Source organism: Ursus americanus, chromosome 16, assembly GCF_024610735.1.
Source record: "Ursus americanus isolate L20-20 chromosome 16, mUrsAme1.1.p, whole genome shotgun sequence".
Taxonomy (NCBI): Eukaryota; Metazoa; Chordata; class Mammalia; order Carnivora; family Ursidae; genus Ursus; species Ursus americanus.
The window spans coordinates 5,189,062-5,206,205 of NC_142142.1; the positions used below are offsets into that span (position 1 = coordinate 5,189,062).

The following is a 17,144-nucleotide window of genomic DNA, read 5'->3' on the forward strand; positions in this document are numbered from 1 at the left end:
CAAAGTCCCATAATGTGGAACTTAATCAGATATGTCTATACAAACAGGGTTTGTGGTCCAAGTGAGGGGAAAATTTTCTCTCCTTCATGTTCTCAGCTGATGAAAACAAATAAAATATTCAGTCCATCAATGGTGCCTTCAATGGGACCCTGCTTATCTATGGAAGACTTGGTGGAGGGTTGGGTAACTCAGACTATTACATCTAGGGGATGGGTGAGGGTGGGTGACCCTAACAGAAGGAAGGAGGTTGGCAAGACTGTGTCTATGAGAGTATATGTAAAATCTACATTGTGTTTCTCTGTGTCAATCGGCTATATTTATGAATAATATGTGTAAGAAAATATGCCTGTTTGCTTATAAGTGGTCAGTATGTCTAGAGGTGTCTACTACTTTGAGTTGGTGGGTATCTGTTCCTCTGTAACATGCCTGGATATCTCTATTTACTTTCTTACACTTCATGTTAAGTATGTATCACAGTAAATATCTAAAAAATATCTAAGGAATCATTTAATATTGTCCATTCACCGAAATTCATTAAGTGCCTGATATGTACCAGGTCTTATAGTGAGTATTAGAGAAATAAAGGTGAACAAAATATAATCCCTAATTTGAGGAGCTGTGTGGTCTAGTTAGGGAGAAAGACCTACAAACACAGAACTGATACATGCAGAAATGAGCTCTAAGAAAATGCAGCTTATTTTACCAGGAGCCTTTGGGATCATAGAAAAGACAATCAGCTCACATGGCCGGGGACAGACAAGAGAGAGTTAATTAAAAGCCTAAGTTATTTGTTCTGGACTAAGATATTTTGAAGTGAGAGAGGCTGGATTTAGCCGATATTATGGAGTTTGGTGAGCTTTTGGCACTTGTCTCATCCTCACTGCTTATGCATAATACGTATTACTCGTGAGTTTGATTTTACACTCAGTACTCCTGTTGCTTTTGGACATGTGAGGTAATGCTGATCACTCATGACGACAGTGGCAGAGAGAGTACAGATCATGGGAATCTACGTGCTCCTCTATCTCTCCCATCAGCCTTTGCAATTACATTGGCCACGAGGCTGGTTCTGACTGAAGGAACTTGAAGACAGTCATCTGTTCCTAGCCAAGCCAGGGGTGTCTTCTCACCATCCTCTCTGCCTTCCATGTGGTGAGAAGTAAAAGACTGTGAGATGGTGAATTCAAAAGCTGGAAAGAGTCTGCATTCCTGTGCCTCTGCGTGGAGGTGAGCACCCAGCGGAACTGACTGATAATTCACATCTGAGCAATAAATAAACCCGAATTGTGTGAGAAACTGCCTAAAATTAGTGAAGCAAATCATGTTTCTGATGCACATTTGTATTGATTGGTGGCTTCTTTACTTGCTTCTACTTCAGTCCTGTTTTCTGTTAAATGTCATTTCAAATCCTCACCTCGTGGGCTGAGATAAAGTGACCGTCAGTTCCAACCGCCAAAAAGGACCAATATTTTCTTAGTTCACTCCCCCAAATTTGCCCATTTCCTCAAGTTCTCCTACGCTGATCATCATTCACGAATTGTGAAGAATCACTAGATGTTTCCCAAATCCATTATTGCACCCTTCCTCATCTGACATGTTAGCCGTGACCCCAGTCTCTGTGTGGAGTTAAGACAAAGGTGTTAGTTTCTGCTGTAACCGACTTGCCCCTGGTGACTAACACCCATGGTCTTCTCCTTCATCCTCGCAGCTTCCCTAGTTCTCCCTGCCGGGATCCTGTCCCTTCTCTTATCTCCACCCTGTCCCCCTGGGCAACGCTAGGATAGAATCCCTTGCCTGATGAGCCCATGTCCTCCCCAGGTTGGCTCAGATGGGTCTGGTCTTTACCTTCCCACATCCTTCCCAGTCATGGGGAAGCTGTGTTACAATGCCTCAGAGTTTGGCTTTTAAGCTTATGTTCACTTATGCTTCCTCTTTGGATTGTCTTTATGAAATCCCCTACACTGATGGCCCAGTCCTGTGACTGCCAGCTGGCTGTCTCCTACCACGGGTGTTGTGCCTCTGTCTTTATACACAGACTCATCCGCACTGTTGGTGTCACCATCATTTGTGGTTAAGTGCTGTCTGTCCTTTTCTGTCATTCTGATCAAAGGCTTTTTGTTTCTTGTTCCCACCATCTCTCTCATCCTTCTTGCCTCCATCTTGACCTGATCTACTCAGTCTGTACTTTTGTCTGGACTAATAATTGGTATAGGTTTATGCTATTTGTTCATCATCATAGGGGACCCATTGTCCAGTACTTTTCCTTGTGCGCTCATCTGGAAAAGTATCCACTCACTTCACTCTTTGTGGAAACTATCTGTAAACTTTCTTAGTTCACTCTGCTGTAGCTATTTCAGCGTAGACCAGTGAGCTCCAGGGTACCTTCTTCGATTTAATGCCCCACAGTCTAGTGGCCCACTCTCAGGAGAATCTGAGCGATTACTGTGAAGTTTGAGAATGTCAGTGGTAATCGCAATGACAAAAAATGGATGATTTCTATCAAGATATTATTTTTTCTTATATTAACGTATTATTTTTTGAAGGTTCTTTTTTTAATGTTCGATTAGCTAACATAGAGTACATCATTTGTTTTTGATGTAGTGTTCACTGATTCATTAGTTGCGTGTAACACCCAGTGCTCATCACAACATGTGCCCTCCTTAATACCCATCACCCAGTTACCCCATCTCCTTATCCCCCTCCCTCTGTAACCCTCAGTTTGTTTCTGGGAGTCCAGAGTCTCTCATGGTTTGTCTCCCTCCCTGATGTCTTCCCATTCAGTTTTCCCTCCCTTCCCCTGTGGTCCTCCACACTATTCCTTATGTTCCACATATGAGTGAAACCATATGATAATTGTCTTTCTCTGCTTGACTCACTTCACTCAGCGTAATCCCCTCCATTTCCGTCCATGTCAGTGCAAATGGTAGGTATTCATGTATTATATCCTCTTAAACATATCCGGAAGAACTCTTTAGAAAAGTAGGCTGCAGTTGTTGCTTTGACCACTAGAGGGAAGGAGACGCACATGAAGCTAAGACGCCAAGCTGGGTGGAGCCTCACTGAAGGGAAGGGGTCTTTTGCCTGAAGGTGGGAGCCCCCTCCTTGCAGAGATGGGACATCTGGGTACCCCTGTCATTTTCCCTTTTCCCCAGTTACATCACCCGAAAAAACGTCCACACTCCCTTCCCCGTATCTAATAGTAAAGCAAAGGCGAGTAAACATCAGCTTGGATTTTCAAAATATCAGACTTTGAAAATGATTTCAGATAGTAGTCTGTCTTTATTTATCCTAGGACTGCAGAAAGGATAATAGTACCTCCAACTTAATATAATGGAAATATTTTTTTCAAGAGATAAATAAACAAATATTAAATCTCTTTCTCCACACTTCCACCTTTCTTTCTTTCACTTCCTCCCTTTCACCCACCACCTGCCTCCCTGGTATCAGAAATATTTTTGGAAGGACTCACATCAGAAAGGAATGCTATTAGAAGGTAGGGTTGGGGTGTCTGGGTGGCTCAGTCCCTTAAGTGCCTGACTTGTTTTCAGCTCTGTTGTGATCTCAGGGTCATGGGATCTAGCCTCACGTGGGTCTCTCCACTCAGTGCAGAGTCTGCTAAAGTTTCTCTCTCCCTCTGCCTCTGCCCTGCACCCCTGTGCTCTCTCCCTCTCAAATAAATAAATAAATCTTTAAAAAAGGAAGGTAAGTTTGCATGGGACCTTTTTTAGTTTATACGTATCTGTATTTTTGGAGTATTATATAAGATAAATAAAATAATATTCAAGCTATATAATGTTCAAATATTTCTTTATATAATCTGACTTATACTTTACTCTCTTGGAAAAGAAAGATAAATACTTGCTGTATAGTGGATTGATGATTAAATAAGACCAGGTCAGACTGACACCTCAACTGTGCTTAAAAATACATATTCCAAAGTGACATCATAAAGACAATATGGTACTAGCACAAAAACAGACACAGACATCAATAGAACAGAAGAGAGAACCCAGAAATGGACCCTCAACTCTATGGTCAATTAATTTTTGACAAAGTAGGAAAGAATATCTAATGGAAAAAAGGCAGTCTCTTCAAGAAATGGTGTTGGGAAAATTGGACAGCAACATGCAGAAGAATGAAACTGGACCACTTTCTTATGCCATACACTAAAATAAACTCAAAATGGATGAAAGACGTAAACATGAGGCAGGCACCCATCAAAATGCTAAAGGAGAACACAGGCCGCAACCTCTTCGACCTCGGCCGCAGCAACTTCTTCAAAGGCAGGGGAAACAAGGGCAAAAATGAACTATTGGGACTTCATCAAGATAAAAAGCTTTTGCACAGCAAAGGAAACAGTCAACAAAACTAAAAGGTAACCTACAGAATGGGAAAAGATATTTGCAAGTGTCTTATCGGATAAAGGGCTAGTACCCAGAGTCTATAAAGAACTTATCAAACTTAACACCCCCTTCAAGAAAAAATCCAGTCAAGAAATGGGCAGAAGACATGAACAGACATTTCTCCAAAGAAGACCTACAAATGGCCGACAGACACATGAGAAAATATTCAACATACTCGGCATCAGGAAATATACATCAAAACCACAACGAGATATCACCTCACAGCAGTCAGAATGGCTAAAACTAACAAGTCAGGAAACGACAAATGTTGGTGAAGATGTGGAGAAAGGGGAACCCTCTTACACTGTTGGTGGGAATGCAAACTGGTGCAGCCACTCTGGAAGACAGTATGGAGGTTCCTCAAAAAGTTAAAAATAGAGCTACCCTATGGCCCAACAATTAAACTCTCAGGTATTTATCCAAAGGATACAAACATAATGATTGTAAGGGGCACATACACCCCAATGTTTATAGCAGCAATGTCCACAGTAGCCAAACTATGGAAAAAGCCCAGCTGACCATCGACAGATGACTGGATAAAGCAGCAGTGGTGTGTGTGTGTGTGTGTGTGTGTGTGTGTGTGTGTGTGTATAATCACAACATTTGGTTAGTTTTATAATGTTTTAATTATTGATAAAAAACTGAGGTTTAGAGATAATAGCTCTTATTTTCTGAATTCATAGTGACTTCCTCTTATTTGCCATAATGTAATTTTCCAGACACTAAGAATTGAAAGCTATTGTGAATTTATACGAACACAACAAAGTTGTGAAACTAAGTCTATCGCCAGTTTCGGGGGGCGGGGGGGAAGGAAACCCATACATGTTTTTTCCATTAAGCTGTTGAATTAAGTGAAAGAGGAAAAACTGAAAGAGTAAATTTCTCGATGATTCCTGACTATTGTGCAGACACAGGCTTGTGGACCTGGGAGGAGGCCATGTGGGGCGTGATGAAGTTTGGATGGGATGGCCTTGCCACCACTTCTAGAGCAAGAGAGCTCTTTGGGTTCACACAAAAGGGGCTGCAGGGTATACACAGACCTCTGAGGGTTGCTTCTTTTTTCGGGGGGAGAACAGTCAGTGCCTGAGTGTATTGACTCTGAACCCTTTGTCCTCTCTCCCACTCAGCATCCAGGTCAGAATGACATGGCTTGTCCTCCCCTGTGCTAGGCTGACTCAGCCATGGGAGGGGGCCGTGCTGAGGCTCCGATAGCCCTATCTGTAGGGCCAGGAACCAGGAGGGGCAGCCTCTCCCTCCCTCCCAGTCCCAGAGTAGGGTTTGCTTATTTATATATTTAAATTATGTATTTATTTATTTTTAAAGAAATAACTGGTAGCCCGCCCAGCCTTGGCTCTGGCGTGGAAACCACCTAAGATGTTTCAGATTCCATCTGTTCCTTCTCTCCGAATGAGCAAAGGGGCTCAGTGGAGCAAGTCAGGAGCTTTGAGTCCTAGCCTGGGCATATCCATGGCAAATTAAATCATAGTGAGAAAGCTCCCCTCTTCTCTGAGCTTCAGTGTTCTCTTCTGTAAACTGCAGACTAGAGAAAATGGCCCTTCTCCCAACACAAAATTTCTGTTAATTAAATTCATAAGCTTCCTCAACTTCTAAACCAGATATGGCCTTGAACCCAATACTGTTCAACGAGCAGGTTGCTCTCAGGGCCTCTCATTCCACAGTGACATTCTCTTCTTTAACCAGGCCCACAGAGTACTAGCTGCGTGTGTGTGCTGGCTCTCTGTGAAGAGAGGATGCCCCTCTTCCTTCTGTTCCCATACACCTTAAGGAAAGAATGTGACACCATCCCTACGTAGGCTCCCCACTAACCCATTTCAGAGATTCAAACCCTTTGCTTCAGTGAAGTCCTAAGCAGTGGAGAGCAGTGGTTAAGAACAGGGACTCTGGGGCCGGACTCCCTGCGTGGCTGGCAACTCAGCACTTGTACGGGCGGTGTGGCTCAGTTCTCTCATCTGTAAATGGGGTTTTAACACCTTCATGAGATTGTGGTGACACTGAGGAAATCTATGCAGAGTTAAAAGTGTTGTCTTTCATATACTAAGTACTCTAAAGGGTTTGCTATTTTTATTGTGTCTGACTAGTATCATTCTTGCTACAGCCGGAAGCCATTTTATTCGACACTGTACATCCGTTCATTTATAACTATAATAATAATTTAAAAACTGGCATTAATTGAAGGCTTACTTGTATGCCGGGCACTATACTAAGTTCCTGGCATGACATATCATTTAGCTCATTTCGCTGAAGTCAGGGCCGAGTAGACCAAGGGGAGGAGTGGTGGCTGTGATCACTGTCTTCGGGCAGCTTGTTGGCTTTGTGAATTCAAGGCCTGTGGCTTTCCAGTCCTCTGTGATGCCTCCAGCACTTGCTCCAGCACATGCAATCCGTGTTTACCAAATGTATGAATGCGCCAATATGGAAAATTATCCTTTGGAACACAGATTTGAGTTATACTGTGTGACATAGGATGAAAGGATTTTTATTCATGTAAGAACTTTGTCAATATGAAGTCATCTAACAACAACAAGGGCTCAGTGGAAAAGACATGAGCTCCTCCCCATGAGAGAAAGTGTGTCACCCATGACCGTGTGGATATGACAGAGGTGTTTCTGAGGGGATTCCCGCCCTAAGCAGAAGGTTGGTCTTGATGAATTCTCACAGAGCCCTGGGGAGGCCTGTGCCGTTACATTTTATTCTCCGCTTCCCTGTCATATAAACAGCGATGAACACACATGAAAGGAAATTCTCCCCATGCTTCTTGACTGGGGGAGATCAATCAAAGGATCAAGTGTGTGCGTTGAGGCAAAAGGGGAAGCAGAGCAAGAAAGAGTTCTGAGTGCAGCAAAAACCAACAACAACAACAGCAAAACACAATGCTCCCTCCCCACTCAGGGATCCAGGGGATAGGAATTCAGGGTTTTGTGAAGCCTGGCTTGAAATTAGGAGCTCCAAAGGATATGAAGAACACAGAGACCCAGTGTCCACACTAAGCAAGGTTCCTTCATGTGACAGGGAGCCCCCTGCCCCAACTCCAGAGTCCCTCTCTTCACTCTGTCCTATCAGAATCTCCTCACCTCCATCTAGGAGCTGTTTTCCACAGTCTATGCCCCTGTTAGCTCCAGGGAGTTCCCCATGAAGGGACCCTCTGAGCACATAGAGGCTGGATGGCAAGTTCCTACTCTCAGCATCCAAGAGGCCCAGAATCCGGTTGTTTGCTGTTCCTTCCTTGGCTCCTGTCATTGACCTTGCCCTCCTCCCCGTCCCCAAAGCCTACTAAGATGGTCCGTTTGGTAAGCACAGCTCTCCAAGAAATACCTCTTTTGTTAATTGCTTACCCCCAAATCCCCCTCTAAATATATAGAATCACTGTAAGTAATAAAAAGAATCACGTGAACGAACAGAGCATGAAGGGGAATGAGGCAGAGTTAGGAGACAGAGAGTAGGTAGGAGAGTCATGGGAAAAGAAGGACAGGATTAGTGGATGATAAAATTTATTGTAACTTTAGAACATAAAATTGAGATCTTTTATGTTCGAAAGTCTAATCAATGAAGTTCCTGCTTTGCAGAGAGTGTGTCCTATTTCCTTCCACCCTCATATCAACTCTCTAAGGTAATAGAATTATTATCCCTGTTTTTAGATGACAAGGCTAAACTAAAAAGAGTCAAGGCATTTGCCTGAGGTCAGATATGTAAGTGACAATGCTTGTTCTTGGACCCAAGTCAGACTCAATCTACTGTTCATAAGCCCTTTGCTGAACTGCTGAGGACCATGAGATGGATGGGTCCAGGAGAGCAGAGAAATGGCCTGTGGATGAAGGAGGAAGGATGGAGAGGTCGATGACTATAAATTTGGGTGCAGGAGTCTCTTAGGGTCTAGACTTCCATGAACTTTGACTCAGCAAACTCAAGCTCCCCATAAGGGCTTTGAGAGCTGGTGTGCAAGATGTGTCTATCAGAGGTTACAGATAGGGCAGGACTAGCTGCCAGCTATCAGGGACCAGAAGGGCTACAGGTCTGTGGGCTCAGATAGGTGGCCAGCTCAGGTTGGTGGCTCTGGGTGGAGCCCGGGACTCTCAGGGGAGATAGACTGCAAGTTTAGGGGCAAGCATGGGATGGGCTAGGGAGGCAGAGCACAGCAGCGTTTTATATTGTGCTACCACATAAGATGCCCCATCTCTTCAACTCAGCACAAATGTCTTGACTATTCTGAGCTCAGTTTTGGCATCTGTAAAATAAGGGTAATAATTGTATCTATCTTATGGGGTTATTATGAAGATCAATAGAGATAGGCATGGTCTGGACCGGTGGCATAGATTTATTTAGGCCAGAGCTATGGGTTCCCTAGGGACCAGATGTCTCAAAGCAAAAGGAAAGTTCTAGAAAAAAGATGTAGAGGCAATCTCAAAGCCTGATAATTAATTTTTAGCAATGGTCTGAGATGTACAACAGAAGCCTACCCCTCCCCCAGTAAGACCATCCTCCCAGACAGAGCAGTCAAAGTCCAGAGCTTAGCGTTAAGGGATGAACACCTGAAGCTACAGGGCACAGAGGAAGCCAGCTGACAGCACCTTTTCAGTTTAAGAAACCCTCACTTCACTGGGAGCTCGTATAACTCAAGATCCTGAAGCATAAGAGGTCCACTAAGAATCTGACCGGAAGCTGAGCAGGAAATAGGTTCATTAAGGGACCGGAAACCACAGGACAGACATGTAAAGAAATAAAGGAAATGTAGACTAAAGCAAAATGAGAAGGGAATGGGAATTAATACTTCCCTAAAATATTTCTCTAGGTCAGGTGCCGTTCTAGGATATTTAAACAGTCTCATTTAGTATGATAGTTCTGCAAAGTATATAAAACATATTATAAATCATGCTAATGATAAGTAATATTTCTTGAGTATGTAGTGTATACTAAGATATAATTGAAGTTCATGATATGGATTAACTTAGTTTGTCTTTACACCAATACTCAGAATTGGATTAATGTCTCTTAATTAAAAGTCACAGAAAATGTAACATCGTGTCTTGAAGGCACTTAGCTAAAAAGTAGCCAACTTGAGATATGAACCCAGGTGGTCTGGGCTCTCCTACTGTCTACATGAGACTGCCTTTCTTTAGATGTGGGGGATAAACAGACAAAGAGATAAGATAATGGTCCCAGCTCACTGAGCCAGTAAGAGGTAAGGCTAGATATAGGCCCAGTTCTGCTGCTGTGGAGGACCGTGCCCCTTCCACAGCAAAATACCTATACAGACATCCACTGTGGACTCAAGAAACACAAGTGGGTGCTCCTGACCCCTGCTTCCCGCTTCCACACCTCGGAGATTAGAGATCGAGGTTTAAGCCGCGGGTGCACACCATACATCTTCAATACGGTTGCCTCTCCTTAGGAAAGTCTGAAAGAGAGAAAAAACAAAGAAAAAAATTGAAACAAGTTGAGAATAAAAAGAGGCTGTAGCTTGGATTACAGAGATTGTCAGGTTATAGGTTATAGGTAGCTCCCTGAGAATACTGGAGACCCGTATCTGCCCAATTGACCTCTTGACCCCTTGGCCAAGCTGCAAGTTTGGTTAAGGAAGACAGTGTTCATGTGTTAAATCCTTCCATTACTCCTCAGGCCTAACCCACTGCCTCTCTCTTTGCCCTGCAGTAACCTGGAACCTCACTGCCCAAACAGGTCTGTGTGACATTCTAACTAGTGCCAAGCGCTGAGGACACTAAAGCACATTAGGGTTAGTGCTGTGGTGCTGAGTTAGGGATACAAGCAATGAGACTCTGTGCAAGCTTCCTGTGCCTCCCTTTACAGAGAATGACAAGAATCTTCCCAAATGTTACCAGACCAAGACCTGTTCTATATGTTAGCTTCTCCAAAATCAGTTTGGGCTTCACATTGTCTTTCTCATGTGTAGGCAGGAGAGAAGAGCTCAGCATTAGTCCTTTAAAAGTCCCTATAGCATCTGTGTTGGGCTAAGCTCTCCTACTTTTTCTCTCTCAAAAATCAGCCTTCAGTGTTTTCTCACTTAAGGTCTTCCATTGCCTGGGGAGACACTCACTGGTCCAAGGAGGACTGGGGGGGGGGGGGAAAGAAGTATGACAGGGACAGAAAGTAAAGGGAATGGGTGAATGGGAGGGTCAGAGAGAGAGAAGGTAGACCAGAAGTTGCAACAGGTTGGCCTATTGTCTAAATATCCCAATAGAATTGTTTGGGGAGGTCTGAAGGGTGTTTCAAAATACATTGAATTTGTTGCCAAAATTGAAAATCAAGAAATGCGAGACATAAAGGAAGAAATTGCATGATCTCACTTATACGTGGAATCTAAAAACAGTTGAATATATAGAAGGAGAGGGTAGAACGGTGGTTACTGGGCTGGGGTGGGGGGGAAGGAAATGGGGAGATGTTGGTCAAAGGGTACAAAGTTGCAGTTCTATTAGATGAAGAAGTCTGGAGATCGAATGTACAGCATGATGTAATGCAGTTAGTGATACACTATTGAATACGGGCAGTTTGCTCAGAGTAGATTTCAGGTGTTCTCATCACACACACACACACACACACACACACACACACACACACACACACACACAAAGGTAACTCTGAGGGAAAGATGTTAATTAGCTTGACTGTAGTAATCGTTCATCTATGTGCGTGTATAGCAAATCATCTTATATATACACAATTTTATAGTAAATATACAAAATTTTATTAAAAAATAAAAGTAAAAGAAAAGAAAAGGGAAGGAAGGAAGGAAGGAAGGAAGGAAGGAAGGAAGGAAGGAAGGAAGGAAGGAAAAATAGCTTCCAAGTATCTGTATTTCTAATCATCCTTTGAAAGTAAGATGTGACCCTAATGGTTTAATGTATATACTTATCATAACATCATAACAACAGATAACACTAAGTGAGCATACACTATGTTCCTATCTCTACACCATGAACTAAATTAATCCTCATAACAGCCTTATGAGCTAAGGCATATTATCATCTTACAGTTCAGAGACATGGAGACACTAAGCAAATTGCCCAAGGTTATCTAAGAAGTAGGTGGTATTGGTGTCATTGAGTTCTTCTCAATTCTTTACAGCAACATTTAGCTAAAACATTGACTGCCCTACTTTTATTAGGGATGCAGACCCCACCTGACACCCTGTTCCTTTGTGTGATTTCCTGACCCAAGTGAACTTAAGCGTATAATGTAGAACAGGGGAAGAAGGGAGAGCCATTATAATGAGTGATGAAGTCTCCTTCTCTGACTGTACATCACTGGGGCTCTTCTCTAAGATGAAATTACTGTCTCATTGTATTTTAGCTAGTTCCATGCACCTTGCCTGAAGGGAGATGGTGACAGGTATTCACCATCAAAAAAAAAAAAAAAAAAAAAAATCCATGTTCATCTCTCAAGGTCCATTTTACATTTCCTAATTTTATAAAATCATTTAGTGCATTACTTACTCCCCAAAAGGAACCACGCCTAGAGAGTCACAATCCCCACATATATAACTCTATTAAGTATAGAAAATAGTATAATATTGTATTATATTTAACTATTGTTTTTGACTAGGACCCCTAAAATGCAAGATGCATGCCTCATTTATAATTAGAGGACTGAAATTAGTGTCTAGCACATAGTAGGTACTCCAGAAACATTTACTGGATGGCTGTACTTTCTACAAGCCCAGTCTCCTCTATCCCCTCCAGCCTCCTTGTCTTTGATTAAATAAACTTCAATTTTCCATTAATTCATATTCCATTTTTGTCTTAGCCTCCACTGCTGCCTTCCCAAAGTGCAAACACAGACGTTTCTGCCAGGGCCCCAGACTGAGTCAATGCCCTGGTCCCTACCTTCTTGGTCTGCATAGCCTTCTAGGGCAGGAGCCGGCCCCAGGACAGCCATGCTGAGTCATGCTGAGTCATACTGAAGCTTAGGGTGTGTGGACAGATGTTTTCAGCCTTGAGTGATGACTGCTATCTGGGTCCCCAGCAGGAGCCTTACAGGACAGATGGCAAGAAAAGGAGAAGTTGCTGAGTGACTGTAACTCCACCCCAAACAGCATCATGAAGAGGAAGGGATCCCTGAGGCAGAATGTGACATCTGAAATATGTTCCCTTCTGTGTGTTTCCCAGAGTCCCTAGTCTCTCATGGTTCATTCCCACAAACGGAGGGCTTTAGAAGGGAGGGGGGTGGGGGATTGGTATAGGCCGGTGATGGGTATTAAGGAGGGCACATATTGCATGGTGCACTGGGTGTTAGACGCAAGTAATGAATCATGGAACTTTACATCAAAAACTTGGGATGTACTGTATGGTGACTAACATAATAAAATTATTATAAAAAATAAAAATAATAAAATAAAATAAAATATGTTCCCTTCTGTTTTAAAAGATTATTTCTGGTTGTTTCAACAGATGCCATAGAATGAGCAGTCATTGCTCAGCAAATATTAATCTTGCTTGTTGTCCTTCATACCCAGAAGTAGAAAAAAATCCCTTATTAGTACATGCTTATGGATTTTCAGTTCATAAAATATATAGCCATTAATCTATCAGAGTGATTTGAAGCACTGGACCTTTGCTAGTGTCATGGCCAAGTAGACTGTTGTTGAAGAATGGTGTTTCAGAAATGTGGACTAAATGTGTCAGACTTGAGGGATTACACAACTGGGAAAAAATTTTTAAATGAGAGACATATATTAATTCACCTGACCCATCAAGAATTTTTGGATGAATATTTGATTCATTTATGACATTGAGCTTCTTGAGGTCCCAAGCTGTGCTAGTTCTGGACACCCAGGGTCCATTACCAGCCCTGGGACATACTTGATATAGTTTTTGGTCTTTGTTGGTGAATAAGTGACCCCTTGTCAGTCTACTTGGCTCTGATAGGAGCATACAGAGAAGATTTAGTGATGCTATGTTAAAATTTTCTTCTTGATTCAAGTACAGAAGTAGAGACAAGCAACATGACACATGTCTAATGTAAATGCAGACATTAGAAAGGAAATCTACCTAAAAAATGTTTACAGAGACAGTAGAACACAGGTAGTGAGTTATGTGTGTAATAACTGAGAGAGGGGCTGGAATATGAACCATCTAAATCAAAATTCATGAAAAAAAGTGACAAAGGAAAAAAATGGGGGCATGGGATTAGAGAGACTAGTATAGTTTGGGTTGAGAGACACGTTTAAAAGAGTGGTATTGGACTGAACTTGAAAATTAACTAAAGAATCAGATTCATTCATTTTTCATAGTATGAATAAGGAGATACAGCTCAATGGTTGGGGGCAAAGAGTTTAGGTGTCAGGGATTCTTGGTTTGTGTTCTTGGGAAAATGAAAGAATCACTTACCATCTTTTATCATACATAACATGGCAGTAGTAATTATACATAGGTCATCTGTTTGTTTTGATGGCTATGGAATATCACATATAAACTACTTAAAGATGCCCAAAACAGGGGCACCTGGGTGGCTCAGTCAGTTAAGCTTCTGACTCTTGGTTTTGACACAGGTCATGATCTCAGGGTTGTGAGATTGAGCCCCGCATCAGACTCCAAGCTCAGCACAGAATCTGCTTGAGATTCTCTCTCTTAAATAAATAAATAAATCTCTAAAAAAAATGCCCGAAGCAGATCACATGCTGAAGAAATGACCACTATTATTATTAATGCTATCGTTATTGCTCTTGTCACTGGTCTGTGTCTGAAAATACAGTAGGAGATAGAAATGCAGAGAGAGGGATGCCTGGGTGGCTCAGTCGTTAAGCGTCTGCCTTCAGTCAGGGTGTGATCCCAGAGTCCTGGGATCGAGCCCTGCATTGGGGTCCTCGGCTGGTAACCTGCTTCTTCCTCTCCCACTCCCCCAGCTTGTGTTCCCTCTCTTGCTGGCTGTCTCTCTCTCTCTGTCAAATAAATAAATAAAATCTTAAAAAAAAATAAAAAATAAATAAAAGCTAAAAAAAAAAAAAAAAGAAAGAAAGAAATGCAGAGAGAAATAGCACAGGACCAGAAACTCTGGGTATCCCCTTATGGTAATCAGGTGAGTCGTGTGAATAGAATCAGTAGGAAAGAGCCTGCAGATGGGTCAGGAGCCAACAGCAGAAGACATTTTCATTCCACACCAAGGTGTTCCAGTATTACGCTACAGGTGAAGTGAGGACATGAGGATTAGAGATTTGAGCCAAAGAACCAGATCACATCTGTGGAAATGGAAGATAATTTGGGGGGGCAAAATGAGAGTTGGACAAGAGTCATTCATTTATTCATTCAGCAAACATATCCAGAGTGCTGCTGTACAACGGGCTCTGTGTTAGACCCTAGTTTACTAATGTGAGTAAATGTTGATGAAGCAATGTCACTGGACTCCAGGAATTCATCTTTTCTGGCGGGGTGGGTAGTCACTCAGATCAACAGATGATTTTTACTGCAAAATAACAAATGTTGTGATGGAGAAGTAGACACGGAAGCAAGTCATTCTGCCAATATTTATTGAGGTTAAGAGATGAGGTTAGTAGGTGATTGTAATAGTAGCTGTTAGAAATGATGGGGTTCTGTCTCCGGCCGACCGCCGCCGCGCCGCCATCATGGACACGAGCCATGTGCAGCCCATCAAGTTGGCCAGGGTCACCAAGGTTCTGGGCAGGACTGGCTCACAGGGACAGTGCACGCAGGTGCGCGTGGAGTTCATGGACGACACCAGCCGCTCCATCATCCGCAACGTGAAAGGCCCCGTGCGCGAGGGCGACGTGCTCACCCTTTTGGAGTCAGAGCGAGAAGCTCGGAGGTTGCGCTGAACTTGTGGCTGAGTCCTGGATATCTGGATTGACCACTTGGCTCACAGGGATGATCTGCGATTGTTAATAAACGTTTATGTCGTATGTAAAAAAAAAAAAAAAAAAAGAAAGAAATGATGGGGTTCTGAGCCAGAACTAGGAGAAGGAATGAGGCCCTATTTCATTGAGGCCCAAGGAGGGTCTGCTATAGTCTAGTGGAAAATGGGTGAGAATATAAGCAGCTGGGGCACCAGCTAGAATTTAGTCTTGGGCAGAAAGCTCAGAGCTCATGGAAATTCAAGACTCAGAAACAAGGAAGTCCTCAAGACTGAGTATTCCGAGTCGGGCAAAGCTAGTTTTTTTCACAGAACTTATTCAACCTATGTGGACTTCAGGCTCTAAAATTTATAAAGAAGTTACTCAACCTGTATATAACTCAGATCCTAAAATTTATCCATCTTAGAATAAATTAATTTCATATTTCCGAAGGAACTGGTGGGATGTCCCCTCCACACATATGTTTTACCTTTGCGTTCCTTTTGGTAAAAAAAGAACTGGCAGCATTTTTGTATTTGTTTGTTTATGTTTTGTCTATCTGCCCGTGTATCCCCACACCCTTGAACAACGGTTCAGAGTAGGTGATCAAGAAATATTTGTCAAATGACTGGTGCAGAAGACATACTATCAGAGAGGGACTCTGAAGGAGGTGGCTTTGGCCAGTCATGGCAGAAGCTAGATCACAGTCTGAGGAAATACAGTCCTTGTTTATTCTCTTAGCAAAAGATAAAGATGGAAGGATTTCCGAAAACTCAACCCACCATCTTCGTTCCATCTCTACAGGTTTTGACTTTTGCTGTAGATCACTGCCTGTGGCTGAACCATCAGGTCAAAGTTCTGTTCACTCCTGACCCTTCTACCATCTTGACCATCTTGTCTTTCTCAGGGCAGCCCCAGAACAGCTGGATTTTTAATCAACGACTCGGATCAAAGTTCCATACAATTCCCTAGAGGACCTTATTATAGTTCTCCAAAATCATCAGAGGAATGTGGTTTACAGTGGTGTCTACAGAGGTGAAATTTATTCAGGAAACATGGAAGTATAGTAAACTGGAAGAAGAAGAGATCACACACTTTTTAGGGACCTGAAAAAGGGAAGATCCCAAAGATGAAGTGATGGGGAAATAAGTGTAATTGTTCCTGATTCTTCCCTGTCTTAGGAAATGTTTTTTGGTGTTTGGACCCAGCCCATCATGAGAACTATTTGCCCAAACTTCCAATAGAGCTGTCCCGTTGTTCCTCCTTCTCCAGGCCACCTCTCCAATCCCAGGCCTCCGAGCTCTATTGGAAGATCACATTTCACAATTTCCTCACTGAACTGCAGCAAGTGTCTCCTGACCATAATTTCTGCGTACATCGTCTGTTCCTACCAACACCAGAATTATCTTCCTCTAACACGGTCCTGCAATATCTCTCTGGGCTGCTGGGGGGAATCAAAATTTTCCTACGGACTTCAAGGAAATGTCTAAGTTTGTCAATCTGAAATATCAGTCTGAAACCTTGTAAGTATATCAGCTTTACTAGGATATAATTCACATACTGATTCATTTGAAATATGCAATTTTGTGATTTTAGTATATTTGCAGTTGTGCAACCATCAATACAATCAATTTTAGAACATTGATTCATCGCCAAAAGAAACTTCATATCCTTTTGAGGTCACATAACTTTTATTACAGTATATTGTTATAATTGTTCTGTTTTATTATTAAATAGAGTTATTGTTGTTAACCTCTTAATGTGCCTAATTTATAAACTTTATCATAAGTATGTATGTATAGGAAAAGCTGGAGTACATATAGGGGTCAGAACTACCTGCAGTTTCAGACATCCACTGGGGGTCTTGGAACACATCCCCTGTCAATAAGGGGCAACTGTACATATATATAGGTATGTATATGTGC

At 42.4% G+C, this 17,144-nt stretch overlaps 1 pseudogene; it reads left to right on the forward strand.

Moving 5' to 3' along the window:
* Window positions 1-14,970: 14,970 nt before the first annotated feature.
* Window positions 14,971-15,318, forward strand: LOC123803738 (small ribosomal subunit protein eS28 pseudogene; annotated as a pseudogene).
* The last annotated feature ends 1,826 nt before the right edge of the window (window positions 15,319-17,144 follow it).